General features: G+C 44.2%; 5 non-coding genes and 3 pseudogenes across 5 annotated transcripts; all 8 read left to right on the top strand.

The window, feature by feature from the left end:
- Positions 1-269: 269 nt before the first annotated feature.
- On the top strand, positions 270-402 carry LOC130343884 (U2 spliceosomal RNA; annotated as a pseudogene).
- A 5,171-nt stretch (positions 403-5,573) lies between these two features.
- Positions 5,574-5,757, top strand: LOC130343878 (U2 spliceosomal RNA). The gene has a single exon (XR_008883020.1). It is a non-coding gene; the product is annotated as a U2 spliceosomal RNA (small nuclear RNA).
- A 2,086-nt stretch (positions 5,758-7,843) lies between these two features.
- Positions 7,844-8,034, top strand: LOC130343908 (U2 spliceosomal RNA). The gene has a single exon (XR_008883042.1). It is a non-coding gene; the product is annotated as a U2 spliceosomal RNA (small nuclear RNA).
- Positions 8,035-10,134: 2,100 nt separating this feature from the next.
- On the top strand, positions 10,135-10,325 carry LOC130343929 (U2 spliceosomal RNA). The gene has a single exon (XR_008883061.1). It is a non-coding gene; the product is annotated as a U2 spliceosomal RNA (small nuclear RNA).
- Positions 10,326-12,413: 2,088 nt separating this feature from the next.
- LOC130343887 (U2 spliceosomal RNA) lies at positions 12,414-12,546 on the top strand (annotated as a pseudogene).
- A 5,026-nt stretch (positions 12,547-17,572) lies between these two features.
- LOC130343876 (U2 spliceosomal RNA) lies at positions 17,573-17,776 on the top strand (annotated as a pseudogene).
- Positions 17,777-19,862: 2,086 nt separating this feature from the next.
- Positions 19,863-20,053, top strand: LOC130343928 (U2 spliceosomal RNA). The gene has a single exon (XR_008883060.1). It is a non-coding gene; the product is annotated as a U2 spliceosomal RNA (small nuclear RNA).
- Positions 20,054-22,139: 2,086 nt separating this feature from the next.
- LOC130343927 (U2 spliceosomal RNA) lies at positions 22,140-22,330 on the top strand. The gene has a single exon (XR_008883059.1). It is a non-coding gene; the product is annotated as a U2 spliceosomal RNA (small nuclear RNA).
- Positions 22,331-22,542: the final 212 nt, after the last annotated feature.

The raw sequence follows: 22,542 nt of genomic DNA, 5'->3' as shown, positions 1-22,542 counted from the left end.
CCAGTGTCACATGCAAGTAGGAGGAGTAAGAAGGGTTCCTGGCAAATCCGGGTTATGGATTGCATTTAAAAAGGCCCCGTGGGAGTGCAATGGGCCCCTGTCTTGCTGCTTAGCAATAATGGTATGGGTTTAGGTTCTGCTGTGTGTACTGGTGGTTGACTGCCCCCCAGCCCAGAGTGTGCATGGAAAATTGTCTGGCAGCCTCCCTGACAGCAAGCAGTGATAGTGCCCATGAAGGGCACCTTGTTGGGCCCGCCCCTTTCACGGTTATCGCTTCTCGGCCTTTTGGCTAAGATCAAGTGTAGTAATACAGGAGATCTGGTCGGAAGGTACTCGGGTACCCCTCTCCTCGGCCTTGTGGGATCGCCCAGGTTTATTGCCTGGGCTTCACCCACTTGTTGCTATTGGGGAGAGGGCTTAGTCCCAGGGTAACGGGTTGCGATCGCCTCTCAAAGCCTTCGGGTGGAGAGAGGTTTGAGCGAATTGGCTGGTTGGTTGGAGCGGAGAGAACCAGACCAAAACACGAATGAACCATGGATGAAGATCTAGATCCTGGTTCGGTACCGGCTTATGCCCGGATTAAACACACTGTGCGGGTCATTCTCACAGGTGATGCGGCGGATGCACGTGGCATGAGGTTCGTGATAGAGGACGTGCTCGACAAGATTCTTAATGTTCGTAAGCGAGAGATTTTGGCCATCCAGGATTACCCTAAGCGGAGGATCTACGACTGCACTTTCATAGGGGAAGGCGTATTCTTAGATGCAGTAATGAAAATTCCAAAGCAAGATGATCCGAGGCTTAAGGGTATCCAAATTGTCGAGCACGTCCTAGATGAAACCAAGTTGATTGTCGTGAAGATGTACTCCCCTTTTGTAAATCAGAGAGAGATCGATGGGTTCCTGGCAGCCTACTTTAAAAAGGTGGAGTTCAGAGGAAAAATCATGAACGACTGTGGTGTCTGGACCTCAAAATGGCGATATCAAGTCACGTGCAACAAAGACCCCACCCTCCCAGGGGGGATACTATTACCGCCTGCTCGTTTTAAATTAAACAATGTGTGTGGCGACCTCTTTTTTGCGGGAATGCCAAACTTCTGCAGAAGGTGCCAACGTTATGGGCACATAAAGGAAAATTGTGAAAGTTCCTGTAAGAAATGTGGAAGCATGCAACATGAAACAGAAAAATGTGATAAGGGTTTGAGATGTAATTTTTGCCGTCACTTTGGTCACGTGTATGCTTTCTGTCCCCACAGACCAAAAAAAACCACAGAACAGCAAGGGCAACCCAAGAGAGACGTCCGGAGACCAGCCTGGGGAAAAGCCAGAGAGGAGGAGCACCCCCCACAAGAAGAGGTAAGCTGTGAGATGGAGACCACGGCCCCCCCAAAAGAACCCCAGGAGAAAGAGGCACAGGTGGAAAGGGGGACCCCAAATGAGAGGAGGCCGGGGAAGAGAAATGTGAGAGGGGATCGGGCAGATACCTCAGAGAAGGTGGAAGAGCGAGAGGTGCCCGATTCCACCCCGGAAGGTCCTCCTGCTCGGGGTCCCCCTGAGTGTGAAAACCCGGACGGAGTAGCAAAGGTGAAAAGACGAAGGGGCTCCAAAGGGCGTCCGGACTCGGAGGTGGTCCAGGAGGAGCAGATGGAAGTTCCTGTCGTGACGGGGGCTCCAAGTGAAGCTCCTCCACAGGTCCCAGCGGTGGATACCCCTCCTCCTCCCAGCCAGGAGGAGGTTTCAGGGGTGACCATCTCCGAGGTCCCGGAAACGGACCTAAGTACGCACCCGACCCCTATGGAGGGGCAAGAGGTGGACGCCGAAAAAGAGAATGGAGCCCAGAAGCTGTTCTTACCAATGTACTCCGTCTATACACCTGTGGTCTTGGAAGAGGGGGGCTGCTCGAGCGATGGTGGTTCCTCTCCGGCTTCCTCTATGTGTACGGTAGAGTCGGAGGTGGGGGGTAACGAGAGCTCCAGTGCGCAATCTGGTTTTTAGTTTGTTATCTGAGCCTCCCTTTTTTTTACATCTCCAATGGCTGAGTTGTCCGGATTGTCTATGAATGTAAGAAGTATAAGTTCACGAGCGAAACGGGTTGCCCTTTTTAACTACTTGTCTATTTTTGCTGCTTCTGTGGTTTTCCTGCAGGAGTGCGGCATCCCGCATAGTTTAAATTATGAAAAGTATAAAAAAGATTGGGTACACGGTCCATCAGTCTGGTCTGGATCTAACGAATCCAGATCAGCAGGGGTCGCCATACTTTTTAAAGGAAATGCTTTTATTGATTTTATTCATGAGATTTTACCAGGCAGAATTTTATTGGTTAAAGCTTTTATTGATGGTATTAAATGGCAGTTTTTAAATTTTTATGGTTCACCCAATAAAAATGATAGAGCACGGATGTTAGAGATTTTACCCCTTTTTATCAATGATTCTGAACCTCTTATTTTAGCAGGTGATTTTAATTGTATTTTAAGGGGGGAGCACCGTTTTACCAATTCAGTAAGTAGAAACTATGATAAAACATCTTCTATGTTAAAAAATATGATTATTGATTTTAGACTTACTGATGTTTTTAAGAAATGCAATAGTATTTTACCAGAAAGAGACGGTGTGACCTGGAGCAACGCAAACTGCAGCTCCAGGATCGATTTTATCTTCTGTTCTTATCAAGTACTGCCTTTTAAGTGTGATGTTTTAACCAATGTTTTTTCTGATCACAAACTTTTATCTTTTAAGGTGAAGAGTGATTTTAGAAAAAAGACTGGGAGGAATGCCTGGAAGATGAATGTATCCCTTTTAGAAGATCCGCAGGTTTTATCCGATTTTATCAACTTCTACAAGGACTGCAGACGGGTAAGAGATCCTAACACTCCCATCAGTATATGGTGGGAGAAAATGAAAATAAAAATAAAAGAGTTTTTTATTAGAGTAGGGATCTCTAGAGCTAAAGAGAAGCGTGAGTTTTACTCCCTTCTAAATACCCGTCTGCAGACCCTGTACAAATTCAGAGACAATGGTATAGAGGTTTATAGAGAAATTACTGACTTAAAAAAAGAAATAAAACAGTGCCTGGAGCAGAAGGGAAAAGAGATAATTTTCAGATCCAAAATAAAGCACCTTGAAGAGAACGAGACCTGCTCCAGGTACTTTTTTAAGAAAGTAACGGATAAAAAGGTTTTAATTGATAATATACAAGGAGAAAAAGATGTACAGGGTATTTTAAAAAGGGTACATTCATTTTATGCGGATCTTTTTAATACAAAAAATATTGATATTGATTTTATGAATGACTCATTGAAGGAGATTACCAATGTTTTAGACCCTGTGTCCCAGTCTCTTTTACAGAGGGAGATCTCGGAACAGGAGGTTTTAGAGACGATCAGGAGTTTTAAATCCGGTAAGGTGCCTGGTCCTGACGGTATACCCATTGAGTTTTATGTCATTTTTTATGGTGTTTTAAAAGATGACCTTTTTTCCCTTTTTACGGAAGTATTTAAAACAAAAGCCCTCCCAGGTTCATGGAGGAAGGGTGATGTCTCCCTGCTGTTCAAAAAGGGAGACCGGTCAGATCTAAAGAACTGGAGACCAATCACCCTCCTCAACTGTGACTACAAAGTGATGGCAAAACTGTGCGCAAATAGATTAAAAAGTGTAATAGAGAAAATAATCCATTCAAATCAGGTCTGTGGGGTGCCTGGGAGGAGCATATGGGAAAATCTTAACCTTTTAAAAGATGTGATTAGTGACACAAAGTCTAGAAACGGAAAACTAGCCATTTTATCCTTAGACTTCGAGAAGGCTTTTGACAGAGTGTCACATTTTTATCTTTTTAAGGTTTTAGAGAAAATGGGTATACCTGAAGGCTTTTTATTGTCTCTTAAGGCCTTTTATAAAAACTGCACAAGCAAGATTTTAGTTAACGGTTTTAAGACACAGGATGTGATTTTAAATTCCGGAGTGAAGCAGGGGTGTCCTTTGTCCCCACTACTTTTCATATGTGCGCTTGAGCCTCTACTATGCACCTTGAGGAGAGATAAGCAAATAAGAGGGGTCCCCCTGCCGGGAGGAGGGGGACTAGAGGCTAAAGTAGTGGGGTACATGGACGATGTGGCAGTGCTCGGAAGGGACACCCCATCGCTTCAAAAAGCCCTAAAGCAAGTTGAATTTTTTTGTTGTGCCTCCGGTTTTAAGGTAAATTTTAATAAAAGCAGTGTTTTAAATATAGGAGGACTGTTTTTAAGGGATTTACCCATTCCTGTGTCTGAGTCTGTGCAGATTTTAGGGGTCTCCTTCAGTGAGTCAAACAATGGTTTTAATAGCTGGGACTTGGTGGCTCAAAAAATAAACACAAAAATTTGTATGTGGAACATGAGAAAGCTAACGATGGAGGGGAAGGTTTTAGTTACAAAGATGGTGATTTTACCCATTTTATTGTATCTTGGCATGGTCTTTCCACCCCCCGAAATGATTTTAAATAAAATTATTAAAGCATGTTTTACCTTTTTATGGAGCTCCAAGAGTGAAAAATTGAGAAGAGAGATCGTCATGATGCCAAAAGGTATGGGTGGAAAGGACTTCCCCGACATCAGGGCGTTCCTTTTTACCAAGTTTTTTAGTATGTGTGTTAGCACACTTTTTAAGGATAGTTACTGGTCATATTTTATCCGTTTTAATACAGGTTTTTTTATGAGGAGGAATGGGTGGTTTAAAACTGTTTTAAGCTGTCCTTATGCTTTTAATCTTCCCCAACAATACAAGATTTTAGAGAAAATTTTCAACTTGTACAACTTTAACGGAAAAAGTATTAATGAAGTAACTAATAGCAAAAAAATGTTAAAATATGTTAAAGAAAGTGGTTTTATTGCCCCTGTGAATAATTTTAATGAAGAGAAATGCAGGAAAATATGGAAGATGGCAAATATGATTTATCTTTTTAATTCACAGAAAGATCTGGCCTGGAGCTGCATACACGAGTGTCTTCCATGCCGGGCATTCCAGCACCGAAGAAGGATGGCCAACACTGCAGTATGCCCGAGGGAGGGCTGCCAGGAACCCGAGACCGTGTACCACCTTTTCTGGACTTGTTTTTATGCAAAAAGGATATGGACTAAAATACTCCCTCTGGTGAAGAAGATAACAGAAATAAAGGACTTAAACTCTGCAGCTGTTTTTTATGGATGTCTGGAATGCCCAATACGGACTCAAGAGACAATGGCATGGAAGATCATAAACTGTGTTAAAGCAGCTCTATGGAATGCCAGAAACATTTTACTTTTTAAACATGAGATTTTATCTGTGAATGATGTTTTAGCTCTTTGTTTTAGTGATATGTACCAGTACTTTTTATTAGACAAGAAATATTATCCTTTATTAGCTAGAAAATGGTATTTTAATGAATGGAACGCCCTTTTGTAAAGCCACCAAGTGCCCATTTTAAGTGTATTATGATTGTATTTATGTGAACTTTTATTGTTATATGTGATTTTATTATCAAAATTTGTTTTTATTGAAAAAAAAATTATATTTATAAATCGTAATGCACTTTGTAAAATGTTATGAATTCTAAATAAAAAGATACCCCTCAGGGGTAGCCAAGTTAAAAAAATCTGTTCTTATCAGTTTAATATCTGATACCTCCCCTATCTGGGGACCATATATTAAATGGATTTTTGAGAACGGGGGCCGATTTCGAAGCTTGCTTCCGTCGCCCTATGCATTGACCCGATATGGCAGTATCTTCGGGTACAGTGCACCACCCCCTTACAGGGTTAAAAAGAAAGATTCCTACTTTCATTGCTACCTGCTTGCTGGCTAGCCAGCTAGCCAGCCCTGTGGGCCTTGCTGCTGCTGCAGCCAAAAAACAAAAGGTGGTGCTGCTGCTGCTTCTGCTGCTTCTGCTTCTGCTTGTGTCTGGCCGCTGTTGGAGCGTCCAGGCACAGGACTTCTGCTGCTGCTGACTAAATGGCCTCCTTAATTGGATCATTTAAGTAGCCAGCACACCTGTGCAGGTAGGGCATGACATGATAGGCAGCTGCCTTGATAGCGGGTGGGTGCTGAATGTTCCTAATTGACAAAATAAGATTAATGCTTATGAAGAAATATAAAATCTCATCCCTTCCCCAATATCGCGCCACACCCCTACCCCTTAATTCCCTGGTTGAACTTGATGGACATATGTCTTTTTTCGACCGTACTAACTATGTAACTATGTAACATAACATGGGGGGGGGGGTCTCCTGGCTGTTCACACAGGTGTGTCATTGCTGTACATTGACCATGCATTGCTTCTGTGGTATTGCAAAGGCAAAGACAAATGCTTCCAGCCATCCATTGCACTAATGGATTGGTCATCAGCTGGCTGTCTATGTCCCGCATCAATATAGACCAAAGTACAGAGGGTTAGGCTATGCTATTGTGCACCTACCTGATGCATCAGAAGGTGCGAGGCCCTTGCTAAATTCTGTGCACAGACTTTGAGATCTATACTTTAGACTGTATCTAAACCTGCTCCAACATGGACTGACATTCTGGCCTACTTTCAGCCGATGCGACTTGTCTGTCGCTGAACAGTCGCTTTTTATGTATTCAGCACCTATGTATAATGTTGTAAAAATGCTCTAGAAGCTAAAGTCGCAGAAATGTCACACATATTTGGCCTGCAACTTTCTGTGCGACAAATTCAGACAGGAAAAATCAGTATAAATCCTTAGAAAATTATCCCCCAGTGTCTCCATCTGCTGGCGGTATTGAATAAGCATTGCTGCACTGATGGGGTATGCATTAGACGAAAAAAAAGAAGAAAAAGAAGAATAATACGCCCAGAAAAGAGGCGAAAAGGAGAAAAACGTAAAAAAACGTGAAAAAAAAGTAAGAGGAAGAGAAGGGAAAAAAAGGTGGAAATGGGTTTAAAAGTGATTTCGGCGGAGAAATATATATATATATATATATATATATATATATATATATATATACGCGCACACACACACATATATATAAACGTATTCTCCGTTGAGATATTGCAGCCGCTGCTGTGTCCAGGCCCAGGAGCCTTAGCACTGTGCTGTGATGTCACTCAATACCACTGACATCACTAGGTGTAAACAACATCTCTCCTTTGCTGTGTATGTGACTATGGAGCTGTTTGGTGATGTCGTCTATTATGGCCTTCATAGAAGCAACAGGAGATTGTTGCATCCATCTAGAACCCTCAGAACTACAGTGCTATGATGTCACTCACTTCCACAGGCCTTGCAGAGTGTAAACAACAACAACCCAGCTTTGTTGTGTATGTAACCATAGGGATTTGTGATGTCACCTAGAACCTTCACAGCAGCGACAGCTTTATGAGGAGCATCAGCACTGCTCTGCCTGAGCAGAACCATCACCGCCATAGGTTGTCAAATAACCCGGATTTAACCCACACAGGTAAGTCCAATGGGGTGCAGGCATGTCCTCTATGCTTACAGCTTCCCGTGGGTGTTGGTTTGATACCGTTTGGGGACAGCCAAGGAGGCATCTGCAGGCAACAAAGGTAGGTGTGTGCTTGTGTGTGTGTTTCCTATGCAGATCCTAAGCCCAGTGTCACATGCAAGTAGGAGGAGTAAGAAGGGTTCCTGGCAAATCCGGGTTATGGATTGCATTTAAAAAGGCCCCGTGGGAGTGCAATGGGCCCCTGTCTTGCTGCTTAGCAATAATGGTATGGGTTTAGGTTCTGCTGTGTGTACTGGTGGTTGACTGCCCCCCAGCCCAGAGTGTGCATGGAAAATTGTCTGGCAGCCTCCCTGACAGCAAGCAGTGATAGTGCCCATGAAGGGCACCTTGTTGGGCCCGCCCCTTTCACGGTTATCGCTTCTCGGCCTTTTGGCTAAGATCAAGTGTAGTATCTGTTCTTATCAGTTTAATATCTGATACGTCCCCTATCTGGGGACCATATATTAAATGGATTTTTGAGAACGGGGGCCGATTTCGAAGCTTGCTTCCGTCGCCCTATGCATTGACCCGATATGGCAGTATCTTCGGGTACAGTGCACCCCCCCCTTACAGGGTTAAAAAGAAAGATTCCTACTTTCATTGCTACCTGCTTGCTGGCTAGCCAGCTAGCCAGCCCTGTGGGCCTTGCTGCTGCTGCAGCCAAAAAACAAAAGGTGGTGCTGCTGCTGCTTCTGCTGCTTCTGCTTCTGCTTGTGTCTGGCCGCTGTTGGAGCGTCCAGGCACAGGACTTCTGCTGCTGCTGACTAAATGGCCTCCTTAATTGGATCATTTGAGTAGCCAGCACACCTGTGCAGGTAGGGCATGACATGATAGGCAGCTGCCTTGATAGCGGGTGGGTGCTGAATGTTCCTAATTGACAAAATAAGATTAATGCTTATGAAGAAATATAAAATCTCATCCCTTCCCCAATATCGCGCCACACCCCTACCCCTTAATTCCCTGGTTGAACTTGATGGACATATGTCTTTTTTCGACCGTACTAACTATGTAACTATGTAACATAACATGGGGGGGGGGGGGGGGGGGGGTCTCCTGGCTGTTCACACAGGTGTGTCATTGCTGTACATTGACCATGCATTGCTTCTGTGGTATTGCAAAGGCAAAGACAAATGCTTCCAGCCATCCATTGCACTAATGGATTGGTCATCAGCTGGCTGTCTATGTCCCGCATCAATATAGACCAAAGTACAGAGGGTTAGGCTATGCTATTGTGCACCTACCTGATGCATCAGAAGGTGCGAGGCCCTTGCTAAATTCTGTGCACAGACTTTGAGATCTATGCTTTAGACTGTATCTAAACCTGCTCCAACATGGACTGACATTCTGGCCTACTTTCAGCCGATGCGACTTGTCTGTCGCTGAACAGTCGCTTTTTATGTATTCAGCACCTATGTATAATGTTGTAAAAATGCTCTAGAAGCTAAAGTCGCAGAAATGTCACACATATTTGGCCTGCAACTTTCTGTGCGACAAATTCAGACAGGAAAAATCAGTATAAATCCTTAGAAAATGATCCCCCAGTGTCTCCATCTGCTGGCGGTATTGAATAAGCATTGCTGCACTGATGGGGTATGCATTAGACGAAAAAAAAGAAGAAAAAGAAGAATAATACGCCCAGAAAAGAGGCGAAAAGGAGAAAAACGTAAAAAAACTTGAAAAAAAAGTAAGAGGAAGAGAAGGGAAAAAAAGGTGGAAATGGGTTTAAAAGTGATTTCGGCGGAGAAATATATATATATATATATATATATATATATATATATATATATATATATGCGCACACACACACATAGATATAAACGTATTCTCCGTTGAGATATTGCAGCCGCTGCTGTGTCCAGGCCCAGGAGCCTTAGCACTGTGCTGTGATGTCACTCAATACCACTGACATCACTAGGTGTAAACAACATCTCTCCTTTGCTGTGTATGTGACTATGGAGCTGTTTGGTGATGTCGTCTATTACGGCCTTCATAGAAGCAACAGGAGATTGTTGCATCCATCTTGAACCCTCAGAACTACAGTGCTATGATGTCACTCACTTCCACAGGCCTTGCAGAGTGTAAACAACAACAACCCAGCTTTGTTGTGTATGTAACCATAGGGATTTGTGATGTCACCTAGAACCTTCACAGCAGCGACAGCTTTATGAGGAGCATCAGCACTGCTCTGCCTGAGCAGAACCATCACCGCCATAGGTTGTCAAATAACCCGGATTTAACCCACACAGGTAAGTCCAATGGGGTGCAGGCATGTCCTCTATGCTTACAGCTTCCCGTGGGTGTTGGTTTGATACCGTTTGGGGACAGCCAAGGAGGCATCTGCAGGCAACAAAGGTAGGTGTGTGCTTGTGTGTGTGTTTCCTATGCAGATCCTAAGCCCAGTGTCACATGCAAGTAGGAGGAGTAAGAAGGGTTCCTGGCAAATCCGGGTTATGGATTGCATTTAAAAAGGCCCCGTGGGAGTGCAATGGGCCCCTGTCTTGCTGCTTAGCAATAATGGTATGGGTTTAGGTTCTGCTGTGTGTACTGGTGGTTGACTGCCCCCCAGCCCAGAGTGTGCATGGAAAATTGTCTGGCAGCCTCCCTGACAGCAAGCAGTGATAGTGCCCATGAAGGGGACCTTGTTGGGCCCGCCCCTTTCACGGTTATCGCTTCTCGGCCTTTTGGCTAAGATCAAGTGTAGTATCTGTTCTTATCAGTTTAATATCTGATACGTCCCCTATCTGGGGACCATATATTAAATGGATTTTTGAGAACGGGGGCCGATTTCGAAGCTTGCTTCCGTCGCCCTATGCATTGACCCGATATGGCAGTATCTTCGGGTACAGTGCACCACCCCCTTACAGGGTTAAAAAGAAAGATTCCTACTTTCATTGCTACCTGCTTGCTGGCTAGCCAGCTAGCCAGCCCTGTGGGCCTTGCTGCTGCTGCAGCCAAAAAACAAAAGGTGGTGCTGCTGCTGCTTCTGCTGCTTCTGCTTCTGCTTGTGTCTGGCCCCTGTTGGAGCGTCCAGGCACAGGACTTCTGCTGCTGCTGACTAAATGGCCTCCTTAATTGGATCATTTGAGTAGCCAGCACACCTGTGCAGGTAGGGCATGACATGATAGGCAGCTGCCTTGATAGCGGGTGGGTGCTGAATGTTCCTAATTGACAAAATAAGATTAATGCTTATGAAGAAATATAAAATCTCATCCCTTCCCCAATATCGCGCCACACCCCTACCCCTTAATTCCCTGGTTGAACTTGATGGACATATGTCTTTTTTCGACCGTACTAACTATGTAACTATGTAACATAACATGGGGGGGGGGGGGGGGGGGTCTCCTGGCTGTTCACACAGGTGTGTCATTGCTGTACATTGACCATGCATTGCTTCTGTGGTATTGCAAAGGCAAAGACAAATGCTTCCAGCCATCCATTGCACTAATGGATTGGTCATCAGCTGGCTGTCTATGTCCCGCATCAATATAGACCAAAGTACAGAGGGTTAGGCTATGCTATTGTGCACCTACCTGATGCATCAGAAGGTGCGAGGCCCTTGCTAAATTCTGTGCACAGACTTTGAGATCTATGCTTTAGACTGTATCTAAACCTGCTCCAACATGGACTGACATTCTGGCCTACTTTCAGCCGATGCGACTTGTCTGTCGCTGAACAGTCGCTTTTTATGTATTCAGCACCTATGTATAATGTTGTAAAAATGCTCTAGAAGCTAAAGTCGCAGAAATGTCACACATATTTGGCCTGCAACTTTCTGTGCGACAAATTCAGACAGGAAAAATCAGTATAAATCCTTAGAAAATGATCCCCCAGTGTCTCCATCTGCTGGCGGTATTGAATAAGCATTGCTGCACTGATGGGGTATGCATTAGACGAAAAAAAAGAAGAAAAAGAAGAATAATACGCCCAGAAAAGAGGCGAAAAGGAGAAAAACGTAAAAAAACGTGAAAAAAAAGTAAGAGGAAGAGAAGGGAAAAAAAGGTGGAAATGGGTTTAAAAGTGATTTCGGCGGAGAAATATATATATATATATATATATATATATATATATATATGCGCACACACACACATAGATATAAACGTATTCTCCGTTGAGATATTGCAGCCGCTGCTGTGTCCAGGCCCAGGAGCCTTAGCACTGTGCTGTGATGTCACTCAATACCACTGACATCACTAGGTGTAAACAACATCTCTCCTTTGCTGTGTATGTGACTATGGAGCTGTTTGGTGATGTCGTCTATTACGGCCTTCATAGAAGCAACAGGAGATTGTTGCATCCATCTTGAACCCTCAGAACTACAGTGCTATGATGTCACTCACTTCCACAGGCCTTGCAGAGTGTAAACAACAACAACCCAGCTTTGTTGTGTATGTAACCATAGGGATTTGTGATGTCACCTAGAACCTTCACAGCAGCGACAGCTTTATGAGGAGCATCAGCACTGCTCTGCCTGAGCAGAACCATCACCGCCATAGGTTGTCAAATAACCCGGATTTAACCCACACAGGTAAGTCCAATGGGGTGCAGGCATGTCCTCTATGCTTACAGCTTCCCGTGGGTGTTGGTTTGATACCGTTTGGGGACAGCCAAGGAGGCATCTGCAGGCAACAAAGGTAGGTGTGTGCTTGTGTGTGTGTTTCCTATGCAGATCCTAAGCCCAGTGTCACATGCAAGTAGGAGGAGTAAGAAGGGTTCCTGGCAAATCCGGGTTATGGATTGCATTTAAAAAGGCCCCGTGGGAGTGCAATGGGCCCCTGTCTTGCTGCTTAGCAATAATGGTATGGGTTTAGGTTCTGCTGTGTGTACTGGTGGTTGACTGCCCCCCAGCCCAGAGTGTGCATGGAAAATTGTCTGGCAGCCTCCCTGACAGCAAGCAGTGATAGTGCCCATGAAGGGGACCTTGTTGGGCCCGCCCCTTTCACGGTTATCGCTTCTCGGCCTTTTGGCTAAGATCAAGTGTAGTAATACAGGAGATCTGGTCAGAAGGTACTCGGGTACCCCTCTCCTCGGCCTTGTGGGATCGCCCAGGTTTATTGCCTGGGCTTCACCCACTTGTTGCTATTGGGGAGAGGGCCTAGTCCCAGGGTAATGAGTAGCGATCGCCTCTCAAGACCTTCGGGTGGAGAGAGGTTAGAACCATGGATGATGATCCGGATCCAGGTTCTGTGCCGGCATACGCAAGGATCAAAAACACCGTGAGAGTCATTCTCACGGATGATACCAAAAGGGCGGACGATTTGAAATTCGTAGTAGAGGACGTGCTCGGAGGAGTTTTCGGAATACAGAAGGGCGAGATATTGGCAATCCAGGACTACCCGAAGCGTAAAATTTTTGATGTGACGTTCACACAAAATGGCATCCACAGAGATTTTGTTACCAGAGCTGCTGCGAGTAAAGACAAAAAGCTTCAGGGTGTCCGGATTATTGAGCACGTTCTAGACGATATTAAGCTGGTGGTAGTAAAGATGTATTCCCCTTTCGCCAACCTACACGATGTTGAGTTGTTTTTACAAGTCTATTTTAGTAAGGTTGAGTGCAGAGGAAAAATCATGAACAGCTGTGGCATCTGGACATCTAAGTGGAGATTTCAGGTTACATGCAAAAAAGATGACAGATTGCCAGGGGGAATACAACTACCACCAGCTCGTTTTAAAATAAATAATATGTGTGGCGACCTCTTTTATGCGGGGATGCCAAGCTACTGCAGGAAGTGTCACAGATATGGACACACAAAAGAAAACTGTGAAAGTACATGCAAAAAATGTGGTAGCACACAGCACGAGACAGAGAAATGCACAAGAGGAGGGAGGTGCAATTTCTGTCAACAATTCGGTCACCTTTTCTCCTCTTGTCCCCACAGACATAGGACGGAGCAGCAGTGGCAACCCTGGAGGCAGCAAGGACAGCAACCGGGACACCAGCCGAGGCAAGCAGAGCCAGTGATTACCCCCCCACAAGAGGTAAGCGGTGAGATGGAGAAGGAGAAAGACCCCCCTCAGGCAAAAGGAGGGGACCCTAAAGAGCAGAGGATGGCCAAAAAACGTGCAAGTGGTGAAAAAACTGGCCCCCAGGAGCATGCTGGGTTAAGAGAGGAGCGGACGGCGGCCGAATCCGCTCCTCAGCAACCTCTGGCTCAGGGTCCCCCTGAGAGCGATGATCCGGGTGGAGAGGTGAAGGTTAAAAGGCGGAGGGGCTCCAGAAGACTCTATTCGGAGGCGGTCCAGGGGGAGCCGATGGAAGTACCTGCGGATGCAGGGAACCCAAGTGACGTTCCTCCACAGGTCCCCATAGGGGATACCCCCCCTCCTCCCTGCCAGGAGGAGGTTTCAGGGGTGACCGTCTCTGAGGTACCAGAGACGGAACTAAGTGAACACCCGACCCCTATGGAGGGGCAAGAGGTGGAAGAACCCAATGAGTCTGGAGCCCTGATTGCCAGGATGCCCGAGAACAACTATGCCTCAATCATGATGGAGGAGGGGGGTCGGCTGAGTGATGGTGCCTCCTCTCCTGCTTCCTCTATGCGTACAGTTGAGTCAGATTTTGGGGGGTATGAGGCTTCGGAGGGGGAATCAGAGGTGTAAGACGTTTTCTTGTACATTCCCATGGCTGAGTTGTCCGGTCTGTCCTTGAACGTGAGAAGTGTGAGCGCCAGAGTAAGAAGGGTTGCCCTATTTAATTACTTGTCGGTTTTTGCTGCTTCCGTCCTTTTCCTGCAGGAATGTGGCATCCCGCACAGATTAAATTATAAAGAATATGAAGATGATTGGGTGCACGGTCCATCAGTCTGGTCTGGATCAAATGAGTCCAGATCAGCAGGGGTCGCCATACTTTTTAAAGGGAACGTTTTAATTGAGAGTTTTAACGAAATTTTACCAGGCAGAATTTTATTGGTCAGCGCTTTTATTAATGGTATTAAATGGCAGTTTTTAAATTTTTATGGTTCTCCTGATAAGAATGAAAGAATAAAAATGTTGGAGATTTTACCCCTTTTTATTAACAATTCTAGTCCTCTTGTTTTATCAGGTGATTTTAATTGTATTTTAAGGGGAGAACGCCGTTTTTCGAACGCAGTGAGTAGGAACTATGATAAGACGTCTTTTATGTTAAAAAACTTGATTTTAGATTTTAATCTCACTGATGTTTTTAAAAAATGTAATTTTAACGTACCAGAGGAAGACGGTGTTACCTGGAGCAATGCAAGCTGTAGCTCCAGGATAGATTTTATTTTTTGTTCTTATCAAGTACTGCCTTTTAACTGTGATCTTTTTACCAATGTTTTTTCTGACCATAAATTATTGTATTTTAAAGTTAAAAGTGATTTTAAAAGGAGAACTGGTAGGAATGCCTGGAAGTTAAACGTGTCCCTTTTAGAAGATCCGCAGGTTTTATCAGATTTTATCACCTTTTACAAGGAATGCAGACGAGTAAAAGACCCCAACACTCCCACCAGTATCTGGTGGGAAAAAATGAAACTAAAAATAAAAGAATTTTTTATCCGTGTTGGGGTTAGGAAAGCTAAAGAAAAACGTGAATTTTATAATATCCTAAATACTCGTCTGCAAACCCTGTACAAATTCAGAGCACATGGGATGGAGGTGGAGAAGGAGGTACATGATCTTAAAAAAGAAATAACTAAGTGCCTGGAGCAGAAAGGAAAAGAAATTATCTTTAGGTCTCGAATACAGCATCTTGAGGAAAACGAGACCTGCTCCAGGTATTTTTTTAAGAAAATACATGAAAATAGAAGGTTAATAGAAAACATTGAAGGAGTGAATGATGTACAGGGTATTTTAAAAAAGGTGCAAGAGTTTTATGCGGATCTTTTTAATGTAAAACACATTGATGAATGTTTTATGAATGACTCGTTAAAGGAGATCACCAATTTTTTAGATCCTGTCTCACAGTCTTTTTTATTGCAGAATATTTCAGAGCAGGAGATTTTAGAGACCGTCAAGAGTTTTAAAACAGGTAAAGTGCCTGGGCCGGATGGTATACCCATTGAATTTTATGTTACTTTTTATGGTATTTTAAAAGAAGATTTGTTCTCCCTTTTTACGGAAGTCTTTAAGTCTAAAATCCTCCCAGGCTCATGGAAGAAGGGTGATGTCTCCCTGCTATTCAAAAAGGGAGACCGGTCGGAACTCAAAAACTGGAGACCAATCACCCTTCTGAACTGCGACTATAAAATAATGGCGAAACTGTGTGCTAACCGCTTAAAGAACGTAATCCATAAAATAATTCATACAAACCAAGTCTGTGGGGTGCCTGGGAGGAGTTTATGGGAGAACCTAAACCTTTTAAAGGATGTAATTAGCGACACCAAATTAAGAAAAGGAAAGCTGGCGGTTTTATCCATAGATTTTGAAAAAGCTTTCGACAGGGTGTCGCATTTTTATCTTTTTAAGGTTTTAGAGAAAATGGGTATACCTGATGGCTTTTTATTGTCTCTTAGAGCTTTTTATGATAACTGTACTAGTAAAATTTTAGTAAATGGTTTTAAGACACAGGGCGTGATTTTAAATTCCGGAGTGAAGCAGGGGTGTCCCTTGTCCCCACTACTCTTCATTTGCGCAATAGAGCCTCTTTTATGTACAATACGAAAGGATAAGCAGATCCATGGAGTCCCCCTGCCAGGAGGAGGGGGACTAGAGGCGAAGGTAGTGGGGTACATGGACGATGTTGCGGTGTTTTGCAGGGACACCCCATCGCTTCAGAAGACGCTAAAACAGATTCAATATTTTAATTGTGCCTCCGGTTTTAAAGTCAATTTTAACAAAAGTAACATTTTAAACATAGGCGGAATGCCTTTGTATGATGTGCCCGTCCCTGTGTCTGAGTCGGTGCAGATTTTAGGTGTCTCCTTTGACAAGTCTAATAATGGTTTTAATAGCTGGGACTTGGTGGCTCAAAAAATAAATAAGAAAATATGTATGTGGAACATGCGAGAACTTACAATGGAAGGGAAGGTTTTAATTACAAAAATGGTGCTTTTACCTATTTTATTGTATTTAAGTCTGGTTTTCCCACCCCCCGAAATGGTTCTAAAGAAAATAACAAAAGCTTGTTTTACTTTCTTTTGGAGTTCTAAGAGCGAAAAATTAAAGAGACAAATTGTGATAAAACCGAACTCCAGGGGCGGTAAGGATTTTCCAGATTTTAAAGCTTTCCTTTTAATAAAGTTTTTTAGCATGTGTTTTACTACTGTTTTTAAAGATAGCTACTGGTCTTATTTTGTTCGTTTTAATACTGGTTATTTTATGCGGAGGAACGGCTGGTTTTCTACAGTTTTAAGTTGCCCTTATTCTTTGAATTTACCCCCTCAATACATGATTTTAGGAAAAATTTTAAACTTATATAATTTTAAAGGTAAAAGTGTTCAGGATCTGTGCAATAGCAAAAAACTACTAAAGGAAATAAAAGAAACCAGTACCGTGACTCCCATCAAAAATTTTAACGAACAGAAGTGTATACAGATTTGGAAGATGTTGAGTATTAATTATCTTTTTAATTCACAGAAGGACCTGGCCTGGAGCTGCGCACACGAGTGTCTTCCATGCCGGGCATTCCAGCACCGAAGAGGATTATCCAACTCTGCAACCTGCCCGAGGGAGGGATGCCGACAAGAGGAGACCGTGCACCATCTAATATGGACTTGTTTTTACTCGCAGAAAATATGGACAAAGATACTCCCTCTGGTAAAAAGGATAACTGGACTAAAAGACTTAAATATTGCAGTGGTTTTTTATGGTTGCCTGGAATGCCCAACACGGACTCAAGAGACTATTGCATGGAAGATCATAAACTGTGTGAAGGCAGCTCTGTGGAAGGCCAGGAATATTTTATTGTTCAAGCATGAGGTTTTATCTGTGAAGGACATTTTATCTATCTGTTTTTATGAAATGTACCAGTACTATCTTTTAGACAAGAAGAGATTTCCGCTTTTATCTAGAAAATGGTTTTTAAAAGAATGGAATTCTATCTTGTAAAGCCACCAAGTGCCCATTTTTTGTTTTAACATGTTGTAAATATGTTATTTATATGTAACTGTTTTTATTGACATATTTGCACAACTTTGTTAACATTATTTAATTTTTAATAAAGTTGCCCCCGTAAGGGTAGTCAAGTTAAAAAAAAAATCTGTTCTTATCAGTTTAATATCTGATACGTCCCCTATCTGGGGACCATATATTAAATGGATTTTTGAGAACGGGGGCCGATTTCGAAGCTTGCTTCCGTCGCCCTATGCATTGACCCGATATGGCAGTATCTTCGGGTACAGTGCACCACCCCCTTACAGGGTTAAAAAGAAAGATTCCTACTTTCATTGCTACCTGCTTGCTGGCTAGCCAGCTAGCCAGCCCTGTGGGCCTTGCTGCTGCTGCAGCCAAAAAACAAAAGGTGGTGCTGCTGCTGCTTCTGCTGCTTCTGCTTCTGCTTGTGTCTGGCCCCTGTTGGAGCGTCCAGGCACAGGACTTCTGCTGCTGCTGACTAAATGGCCTCCTTAATTGGATCATTTGAGTAGCCAGCACACCTGTGCAGGTAGGGCATGACATGATAGGCAGCTGCCTTGATAGCGGGTGGGTGCTGAATGTTCCTAATTGACAAAATAAGATTAATGCTTATGAAGAAATATAAAATCTCATCCCTTCCCCAATATCGCGCCACACCCCTACCCCTTAATTCCCTGGTTGAACTTGATGGACATATGTCTTTTTTCGACCGTACTAACTATGTAACTATGTAACATAACATGGGGGGGGGGGGGGGTCTCCTGGCTGTTCACACAGGTGTGTCATTGCTGTACATTGACCATGCATTGCTTCTGTGGTATTGCAAAGGCAAAGACAAATGCTTCCAGCCATCCATTGCACTAATGGATTGGTCATCAGCTGGCTGTCTATGTCCCGCATCAATATAGACCAAAGTACAGAGGGTTAGGCTATGCTATTGTGCACCTACCTGATGCATCAGAAGGTGCGAGGCCCTTGCTAAATTCTGTGCACAGACTTTGAGATCTATGCTTTAGACTGTATCTAAACCTGCTCCAACATGGACTGACATTCTGGCCTACTTTCAGCCGATGCGACTTGTCTGTCGCTGAACAGTCGCTTTTTATGTATTCAGCACCTATGTATAATGTTGTAAAAATGCTCTAGAAGCTAAAGTCGCAGAAATGTCACACATATTTGGCCTGCAACTTTCTGTGCGACAAATTCAGACAGGAAAAATCAGTATAAATCCTTAGAAAATGATCCCCCAGTGTCTCCATCTGCTGGCGGTATTGAATAAGCATTGCTGCACTGATGGGGTATGCATTAGACGAAAAAAAAGAAGAAAAAGAAGAATAATACGCCCAGAAAAGAGGCGAAAAGGAGAAAAACGTAAAAAAACGTGAAAAAAAAGTAAGAGGAAGAGAAGGGAAAAAAAGGTGGAAATGGGTTTAAAAGTGATTTCGGCGGAGAAATATATATATATATATATATATATATATATATATATATATGCGCACACACACACATAGATATAAACGTATTCTCCGTTGAGATATTGCAGCCGCTGCTGTGTCCAGGCCCAGGAGCCTTAGCACTGTGCTGTGATGTCACTCAATACCACTGACATCACTAGGTGTAAACAACATCTCTCCTTTGCTGTGTATGTGACTATGGAGCTGTTTGGTGATGTCGTCTATTACGGCCTTCATAGAAGCAACAGGAGATTGTTGCATCCATCTTGAACCCTCAGAACTACAGTGCTATGATGTCACTCACTTCCACAGGCCTTGCAGAGTGTAAACAACAACAACCCAGCTTTGTTGTGTATGTAACCATAGGGATTTGTGATGTCACCTAGAACCTTCACAGCAGCGACAGCTTTATGAGGAGCATCAGCACTGCTCTGCCTGAGCAGAACCATCACCGCCATAGGTTGTCAAATAACCCGGATTTAACCCACACAGGTAAGTCCAATGGGGTGCAGGCATGTCCTCTATGCTTACAGCTTCCCGTGGGTGTTGGTTTGATACCGTTTGGGGACAGCCAAGGAGGCATCTGCAGGCAACAAAGGTAGGTGTGTGCTTGTGTGTGTGTTTCCTATGCAGATCCTAAGCCCAGTGTCACATGCAAGTAGGAGGAGTAAGAAGGGTTCCTGGCAAATCCGGGTTATGGATTGCATTTAAAAAGGCCCCGTGGGAGTGCAATGGGCCCCTGTCTTGCTGCTTAGCAATAATGGTATGGGTTTAGGTTCTGCTGTGTGTACTGGTGGTTGACTGCCCCCCAGCCCAGAGTGTGCATGGAAAATTGTCTGGCAGCCTCCCTGACAGCAAGCAGTGATAGTGCCCATGAAGGGGACCTTGTTGGGCCCGCCCCTTTCACGGTTATCGCTTCTCGGCCTTTTGGCTAAGATCAAGTGTAGTATCTGTTCTTATCAGTTTAATATCTGATACGTCCCCTATCTGGGGACCATATATTAAATGGATTTTTGAGAACGGGGGCCGATTTCGAAGCTTGCTTCCGTCGCCCTATGCATTGACCCGATATGGCAGTATCTTCGGGTACAGTGCACCACCCCCTTACAGGGTTAAAAAGAAAGATTCCTACTTTCATTGCTACCTGCTTGCTGGCTAGCCAGCTAGCCAGCCCTGTGGGCCTTGCTGCTGCTGCAGCCAAAAAACAAAAGGTGGTGCTGCTGCTGCTTCTGCTGCTTCTGCTTCTGCTTGTGTCTGGCCCCTGTTGGAGCGTCCAGGCACAGGATTTCTGCTGCTGCTGACTAAATGGCCTCCTTAATTGGATCATTTGAGTAGCCAGCACACCTGTGCAGGTAGGGCATGACATGATAGGCAGCTGCCTTGATAGCGGGTGGGTGCTGAATGTTCCTAATTGACAAAATAAGATTAATGCTTATGAAGAAATATAAAATCTCATCCCTTCCCCAATATCGCGCCACACCCCTACCCCTTAATTCCCTGGTTGAACTTGATGGACATATGTCTTTTTTGACCGTACTAACTATGTAACTATGTAACATAACATGGGGGGGGGGGGTCTCCTGGCTGTTCACACAGGTGTGTCATTGCTGTACATTGACCATGCATTGCTTCTGTGGTATTGCAAAGGCAAAGACAAATGCTTCCAGCCATCCATTGCACTAATGGATTGGTCATCAGCTGGCTGTCTATGTCCCGCATCAATATAGACCAAAGTACAGAGGGTTAGGCTATGCTATTGTGCACCTACCTGATGCATCAGAAGGTGCGAGGCCCTTGCTAAATTCTGTGCACAGACTTTGAGATCTATGCTTTAGACTGTATCTAAACCTGCTCCAACATGGACTGACATTCTGGCCTACTTTCAGCCGATGCGACTTGTCTGTCGCTGAACAGTCGCTTTTTATGTATTCAGCACCTATGTATAATGTTGTAAAAATGCTCTAGAAGCTAAAGTCGCAGAAATGTCACACATATTTGGCCTGCAACTTTCTGTGCGACAAATTCAGACAGGAAAAATCAGTATAAATCCTTAGAAAATGATCCCCCAGTGTCTCCATCTGCTGGCGGTATTGAATAAGCATTGCTGCACTGATGGGGTATGCATTAGACGAAAAAAAAGAAGAAAAAGAAGAATAATACGCCCAGAAAAGAGGCGAAAAGGAGAAAAACGTAAAAAAACGTGAAAAAAAAGTAAGAGGAAGAGAAGGGAAAAAAAGGTGGAAATGGGTTTAAAAGTGATTTCGGCGGAGAAATATATATATATATATATATATATATATATATATATATATATATGCGCACACACACACATAGATATAAACGTATTCTCCGTTGAGATATTGCAGCCGCTGCTGTGTCCAGGCCCAGGAGCCTTAGCACTGTGCTGTGATGTCACTCAATACCACTGACATCACTAGGTGTAAACAACATCTCTCCTTTGCTGTGTATGTGACTATGGAGCTGTTTGGTGATGTCGTCTATTACGGCCTTCATAGAAGCAACAGGAGATTGTTGCATCCATCTTGAACCCTCAGAACTACAGTGCTATGATGTCACTCACTTCCACAGGCCTTGCAGAGTGTAAACAACAACAACCCAGCTTTGTTGTGTATGTAACCATAGGGATTTGTGATGTCACCTAGAACCTTCACAGCAGCGACAGCTTTATGAGGAGCATCAGCACTGCTCTGCCTGAGCAGAACCATCACCGCCATAGGTTGTCAAATAACCCGGATTTAACCCACACAGGTAAGTCCAATGGGGTGCAGGCATGTCCTCTATGCTTACAGCTTCCCGTGGGTGTTGGTTTGATACCGTTTGGGGACAGCCAAGGAGGCATCTGCAGGCAACAAAGGTAGGTGTGTGCTTGTGTGTGTGTTTCCTATGCAGATCCTAAGCCCAGTGTCACATGCAAGTAGGAGGAGTAAGAAGGGTTCCTGGCAAATCCGGGTTATGGATTGCATTTAAAAAGGCCCCGTGGGAGTGCAATGGGCCCCTGTCTTGCTGCTTAGCAATAATGGTATGGGTTTAGGTTCTGCTGTGTGTACTGGTGGTTGACTGCCCCCCAGCCCAGAGTGTGCATGGAAAATTGTCTGGCAGCCTCCCTGACAGCAAGCAGTGATAGTGCCCATGAAGGGGACCTTGTTGGGCCCGCCCCTTTCACGGTTATCGCTTCTCGGCCTTTTGGCTAAGATCAAGTGTAGTATCTGTTCTTATCAGTTTAATATCTGATACGTCCCCTATCTGGGGACCATATATTAAATGGATTTTTGAGAACGGGGGCCGATTTCGAAGCTTGCTTCCGTCGCCCTATGCATTGACCCGATATGGCAGTATCTTCGGGTACAGTGCACCACCCCCTTACAGGGTTAAAAAGAAAGATTCCTACTTTCATTGCTACCTGCTTGCTGGCTAGCCAGCTAGCCAGCCCTGTGGGCCTTGCTGCTGCTGCAGCCAAAAAACAAAAGGTGGTGCTGCTGCTGCTTCTGCTGCTTCTGCTTCTGCTTGTGTCTGGCCCCTGTTGGAGCGTCCAGGCACAGGACTTCTGCTGCTGCTGACTAAATGGCCTCC

The sequence above is a fragment of the Hyla sarda genome, unplaced genomic scaffold (genome assembly GCF_029499605.1).
Source record: "Hyla sarda isolate aHylSar1 unplaced genomic scaffold, aHylSar1.hap1 scaffold_697, whole genome shotgun sequence".
Lineage (NCBI taxonomy): Eukaryota > Metazoa > Chordata > Amphibia > Anura > Hylidae > Hyla > Hyla sarda.
This window is presented reverse-complemented; position numbering and strand designations above follow the sequence as displayed.